A 7,101-nucleotide genomic window follows, 5' to 3' on the forward strand; every position below is an offset into this window, starting at 1 on the left:
TTCCAACCCCAGCCTCAATTCACATTTTTATTGAATTTTTCTAAGTGTTCTTTCTGTTTGGGATTGTTTAATACCTCGCTTTAATTCTTTACACTCTGTAAAAAAGGGAGATGGTCTGGTGCTTTTGTTTTCTGACTCACTTCACTTAACATGGCTACCTCTAATTTTTTTTAGGTCACAGAAAACTGAAAGAATGTTTTTCTCATGACTGAGTAATATTCTATTCTGGGATCATGCATGATAGGACTCAGAGAATCATACAGGGGTGCTGGGGAATGAATTCAGGTCTACCACATAAAAGATAAGTGCTAAGTGTTGCTCTCATTTCTAACTGACTTGATTTACATCAAATTCTCCATATCCATCGACATAGCAGTAAATGATGTGATCTTATTTTTCTCCTTGTCATCTAATATTCCATTGCATACACATACCATAGTTTCTTTGGACAACTAGGTTGTTTCAAGACTATGTCTAGTATGAATTTGACTCTAAAAAGCATTGAACACTGATACTTTTTCTGAAGAGGTTTGGGATTTTGGGCCTTTAGGGGAAATCAGAAGTAGAATTTTGGGTTGTATAGATGGAGAATTTCTAGTTTTGACATATTTCTGTATTGTTTTCCAAAAAACTGAGACCAGTCAACGTTCCCACAGCAGTGAATATGGGTCATCCTTCCCAAGATCCATGCCAACACTGGATTGTTTGTGATCATCGAAATGTGTGCACGAAAACCAACTATCAAATACATATCACTTGTATCACTTGTCATCCCATTGATCTTCCATTGTTCGAGTGGGCACCAGTAATGTCTCCATTCATCCCTGTCGCATACTAGTGTAGCCCAATGACATCTTCTCACTCCAGGAACAAGAAGAACCTCAAACCATTTGTTCACGGTTTTGACAAAGAAGTCAGACCATCTGGTAGGTGGGTGGTCATGTGGCCTTTTGACATTCTGTGGAATTCAGTCAGTTACAGCTCTAGTCTAGCAGTTGTCTGTAAATCGCATTATTTGTTAGGCCCATCTGATTTTCAATGCCTTGGCAAATGAGACAGCATCCCAGATTCTTGATTGTCGATGAGATTCGACAATGAACTCCGGATTCATTTTCTCACTTGAGTGAAATGTGATATTCCAAGCATAGATATTTTGATTCCTCTTTGAGAGACCCCAATAGCTTTCTCATCGTGTTTTCGTAGGGCCCAGGTCTCTGAATCATATATTAGTTTAGGAAGACCGGTGCAGTCCAAAAGATATGCCCAGAGCTGGAGGTTCTTCATCCTCTTAATAACTTCTTCGATGCTCTTTAAGGTGTTCCACACTGCTCTCTTCCTCCAGTGCAGGTCTGGCGCCAAGTCATTACTCATGTTGAGTTCTCGACCCAGATACACATAGCTGCTGCATTCATACATATTCGTTCCTTGAGCACATGGAATGTCAGGGACTAGTTTGTTTTTTTATGAACATTGTCTTGGTGAGATTCAGCTGCAGTCCGATCTTTCCACACTCATGGTCGAACTCGAACAGCATTTGTGCCACTTGACTAATGTTTGGTGTTATTAGAATGAAGTCAATCAGTGAAGCAGAGGTGGTGTTGTTGCCGACTGTCTATCTTCACACCCATTCCCTCCATTTCTAGTCATCGCATGACATTCTTGAGGGTGCCACTGAAGAATTTCGGTTAAATGGTGTCACTCTGCTGAACCCCTCTCTTTACGTCAATGATCACTTCCTTGTAAAATTGTGAGATCCTGGTAGTGAATTTGTAATACAACTCACAGAGAATCCTGATGTACTGAGTTTGAATGCCCTGTTTTGCTAGGGCTTCGATGACTGTTTCAGTCTCAACAGAATAAAAGGCCTTCTTTAAATCGGTGAATGTTAGACAGAGCAGCATCTTGAACTCTCGCGAAATTTCAATGAGCTTGGTCACTGTGTGGATATTGTCAATCGTGCTGAATCTTTTTTGGAACTCAGCTTGCTCACATGGTTGTCCTTCATCTAGTGTTCTGCCTATTCTACTCAGTATGACTTGAGTGAACAACTTGTAGATGACAGGCAACAGGCAGATTGGGCTACAGTTGCTGATGTCATGGATGCCTCCCTTCTTGTACAACAGAAAGGTCCTGCTGGTTTTCCATTGGGAAGGAACCTTGCATTCGGACATGTAGCATGTGATGAGCCAAGCCAGTGTATTGATGAGTACTGGTGACAGATTCATTAGGTGTTCGGTCTGACCTTGTCTAGACTGGGTGCTGTACCTGTCTTTACCTAAAAAGTGGTGTGTTGGATTTCGGAAGATAGAACGTTAGGAACAACATATCCATCCTGTGGAATTTGGTATGTAGGCAGGTGGATGTGGCTATCAAAGAGATCAAAGAAGAAGTGCTGAATAATCCTCTCCATTGCCCTTCTGGAAGATGCAATAGATCCATTAGGACGTCGAGGGCAGTCATCTTGGTCTTCTAGTTGGCGAAGGACAGGCGAGGGTTGCGAATACTTTTCCCGGCTTCTGCCACTCGGCCAACATTGCTGTTCTTCTCTCTTTGAGATCTTCATTTATTGCTTCTCTGCACTGCTTTCTGAGCTTAGATGTTAGCTTGTGATTGCCTGAGGCTTGTGCCAAACTATGTTGTTGAATAAGTTCAAAAGTTTCCGAAGACAGGCGTCGTTTGTGGCTTTCCCACTCTCGGCACTGCTTGCATAGTCCTGGAGTTCCTGAACCAATTGATCTTATTCCTCGTCAATGTTGTCATCTTCTCACGTTGCCAAAATAGTACCAAAGAGCTCCCAGTTGGTGGTTGTTCTGGGAGGTCTCTTCTTAACCTTAAACTTTGCAGTCCTTTCTCCCCACTCTGTCAAGTAGAATTTTGCACAAAGGAGACAGTGGTCCAATCCGTTTGGAATTTTGGGACAACAGTGACATCAGTCAGGCAAAACCACAGATTAAATATCATGTGGTCAATTTCATGGTGGAACTGTCCACCAGAAGAGTCGCATGTACAACATTTAGTTTCAGCCTTCTGGAACTGTGAGTTACCAAGGATGTTCTTGGTCTACATGATGAACTCAGAGAGTCTTACACTCTGATCGTTCCATTCAAGGCCATGGGTCCCAATGTGGATTTCTGCGGGCGATCATCTCGGTTCTATCTTGGCATTAAAATCACTGACAATAATCTTGTAGAAAGTGTGGTCTTCTTTATAGAATTTCTCTAGCTCATGTGGAACTTCTCAATCTCTTCTTCATTGTAGTTGGATGTTGGTGCATAGACAATGAAGTCAGAAACTGCCGGCAGTGAGCCACGTCTCATCATCATCCCGTTGATCATCGAATTTATCAAGCAGTCTCAGTAACGTCTCCATTCATCCTAGCCCTGAGATTTTGGAAGCCTCTCTCAACTCGGCCTTCCCAACGATGCCGCATTGGAGGCTCTTTCAGGGTCAGGGCCACATCTGTTTAAGCGTAATCATCTGATTCAGGTTGTTAGACATTCAAATGAATCAATGCCCATGATCAAGTTCTTGTTGACAAGAACAGCAACACCACTGCCACCTCTATTGTCACATGTTTCAAGGAACAGTTCTTCTCCAGTGTCGAAAATGGTATGATGTGATCCATGGCTTCTTGTCTCAGTCAAACCAATGATGTAGTACTGGATCTTCTGTACTTGCACCATTAGGTCCTCGATGGATGCTTCTAATTTCAGCATATGTGTGTTGAATTTACAGTCATTTTAGTTTTTGATCAGCTAGGTAGTCTATTGTTCCTGAGATTTTATGAGCTCTCCTTGCTCATCTTTCTTAATGCTGCCATATTAGGGGCTCTTTCAGTGTCAGGGGATGAGGCCCATTGTTGTTACTGTTTTGGGCATATCAAATTAAGTTAATTAAATTAAATTAATCAAGGACCTAATTAATAACAAACTGTGTGCCCATCTCACTGGTGTGAGATAATATATCATTTTGTTCTCATTATTATTTCTCTAATAATAAGTGATGCAGAAAATGTTTTCCCTTTGGTTGTGGGACCATTCCTGGCTGTGCTGAGGCTTAGAACTAGATCGGACCCCTCACAATCCCATCTCAAAATACTTTTCTAACAATTTAAATTTATTCTAATTATTGTTATTGAAATTTATTTTGCTTCATGCTACTTTAATTTATCTGAAATGATTGGTTTTGGTTTTAGATATCATGCCCTTTGGTTATCTAAAATTGCAGATCACTCCTTACTCTGCACTTAGGTATCACTCCTGAAAGGACTTTGGGGATCATATGGGATGCTGGAGATCAAGCCCTCACTGGCTGCTTGCAAGACCAGTGACCTATCGCTGTACTATTTTTATGAGCCCTGGTATGAAACAATTTTTAAGGAAAAGTACCAAAAATCTTCAACAAAAATTATCAAAAAAAACAACATTTTGTGTGTGTGTGTGGGTGGGTGTGTGTGTATGTGTAGAATTTGTAGGATTTATGGGACGTATTGGCATTCTGCTCTTATTTTAAATGATTAATGTGACCAATATAAGTCAAATAGACAGTCTTAATAATATGTTGAGGTTTCAAATTCCCTAGAAACACTAGATTAGAACAATCAATTTATTTTGAATATCTTTAACTGAATGTCATCATATGTTAATAAGAGCAAACTGAATAACAAGGACTTTATAACGAACACAGTAACAGAGTTTATATATATATATATATATATATATATATATATATATAATTTGGTATCTTGTTCTGTTTTGCTAAACAATACCCATCAATAAAAATACAATCTTGACAAACTGTTCTGTCTCTATAGTTTAGATTGCTTAAGTTTAAATAAACTAGCATTTCTCTTAAAAACAGATTCATACAAGGGTTGGAGAGATAGTACAGTGGGTAAGGCATTTTCCTTGCACACAGCGACCCGGGTTTGATTCCCAGCATCCCATATTGTCCCCAAGCACCGCCAGGAGCAATTCCTGAGTGCAAAGCAATTAATAATCCCTGTGCATTGCTGGGTGTTTCCCAACCCCCCAAAAAAACAGATTCATACAGCTTATGTTTACTTTTAAATAGGAGTAAAATAAAACAAAATTAAATTTGAAAGTAAGTTTAAAAGACAAATTTGAGAGATAATTTAGATTAAAAACAATCAAAAAAAACCAAAACATTAGAGTTTTTGAATGGTCTGAAACTTACTCATATGTTATATTGCAACATAACAAAAACAGAAGATCTGCTTAATTAAAAATTTAAAAACTCATTGCAAAATTACAGTAGAAATAAAATATATAACTTCATAAACAACATCTTGGCTGATAGACCCAAAAATGTTTTGACATATTATTGTGAAATATGAAGTTGTTACCTATATGGAGTAGTTCAGTTTATTACTAATGATATTGCATCTAAATATTAAAAAAAATCATGGAAGTGTGCTGTGTGCATGTATATTATAGCTACTGTTTATACTATTAAATCAGCTTGGATAAGTAGTTTTTCTGCCAATCTGGAGTAGACTACGGCATGCTAAATAGGTTAAGTATTAGTGTATGTCATTTCATCATTCCTCCCTGAACAGCATATTTTTCCATCCACTGAACAAGGTAAAATTCACATCATTCTATTTTTAATTTAGCTCTAGATAACTTTATTCTCCTATTTGGTAAACAACCTCTGGTACAGAAATATATGTATAGAGTTTATTTATTAGAGTTTGATAGATCCATATTTACTTTCGAAAATGATGTACGGATAGTGTAACTATGTAGTAGTATCGCTTGAAGACAGAAATACTTGAATGAATTATAGAACTAAAGTTGGTGAAGATAGAATTGATATTATTCCGTGAAAGTTGAGTTGTTTAACAGATGTATGTGCCTGTAAGGAAGTTAATCCTTCCTGTGCTCAAAGAACTCTCAGAATATATTGCCTTTGATCTGCTTGAAGAAGCAACCATTCAGCCATAAGAGTCACAAATTTTATCTTATAATACAGAGCCTGAGTAATTTTAAACTTTATGAAAGAAAAATAAATGCAAGCTGATTTTCAGTCTAAGTATTTTTGTAATTGATTTTTCAATAATATAGAATATGTAGTTTTAAACAACATGTTAATATTGACTATAAGACAAATCGTTTAACTGTACAATAAATCAAACTCAAAGAATAAGATATTTCTCTGGACTAATACTTTTCAATAGAAGTAGGAAAGAAAAATTGAATATCACAAATAAATGTGCATATACAAATGCATATGTTTGTTCATATATATGTAATTATATACATGTATGCATATTTAGTGGTATATATGAGAATGATACACATTTAAAATGTTTTTAAAATATTTGTTAATTGAATCACCATAATATACATTTTTATAAATTTGTTTGGCTGGAGAGATAGCACAGTGGTTGGGCTTTCACCTTTCACGTGGCCAACCCGTGTTCAATTCCTTCGCCCCTCGAGGAGAACCCAGAAAGGTACTGAGAGTATGAAGCCCGCACGGCAGTCTGGCAAGCTACTCATGCATATTGGATATGCCAAAAACAGTAACAATAAGTTCTCAATGAGAGATGTTACTGGTGCCCGCTTGAACAAATCGATGAACAACAGGATGACAGTGACAGTAACAGTGACAAAGTTGTTCATGATTGGGTTTCAGTCATATGATGTTCGATCACACATTATGTACCAGAGTACATGTCCCATCACCAACGTTCCCAGTTTCCCTCCCATTCTTCCCCACAGTCTACCTCTCTGCAGGCACTCTCTGTCTCTCTGTCTCTGTCTCTGTCTCTGTCTCTGTCTCTCTCTCCTCTCTCTCTCTCTCTCTCTCTCTCTCTCTCTCTCTCTCTCTCTCTATCCCTCTCTCTCCTTTTGGTGTTAGCATTTTGTTAGTTAGTTTAGTTTTAGATTTACAGAAAGTCTGCAAGAAGAATGCAGAATTCTCAGATATCTTTTATTTATTTTATGCCATATTATGCTCACAATATATGATGTTGGGTTGCTGTTTTACAGTGGCATGTTTTGTTATGTGTTTTTAAAAATTTGGCGGTTGGGCCATACCTGAAGATGCTCAGGGGGTACTCCTGGCTCTCTATTC

This window comes from Sorex araneus, chromosome 1 (genome assembly GCF_027595985.1).
Source record: "Sorex araneus isolate mSorAra2 chromosome 1, mSorAra2.pri, whole genome shotgun sequence".
Taxonomy (NCBI): domain Eukaryota; kingdom Metazoa; phylum Chordata; class Mammalia; order Eulipotyphla; family Soricidae; genus Sorex; species Sorex araneus.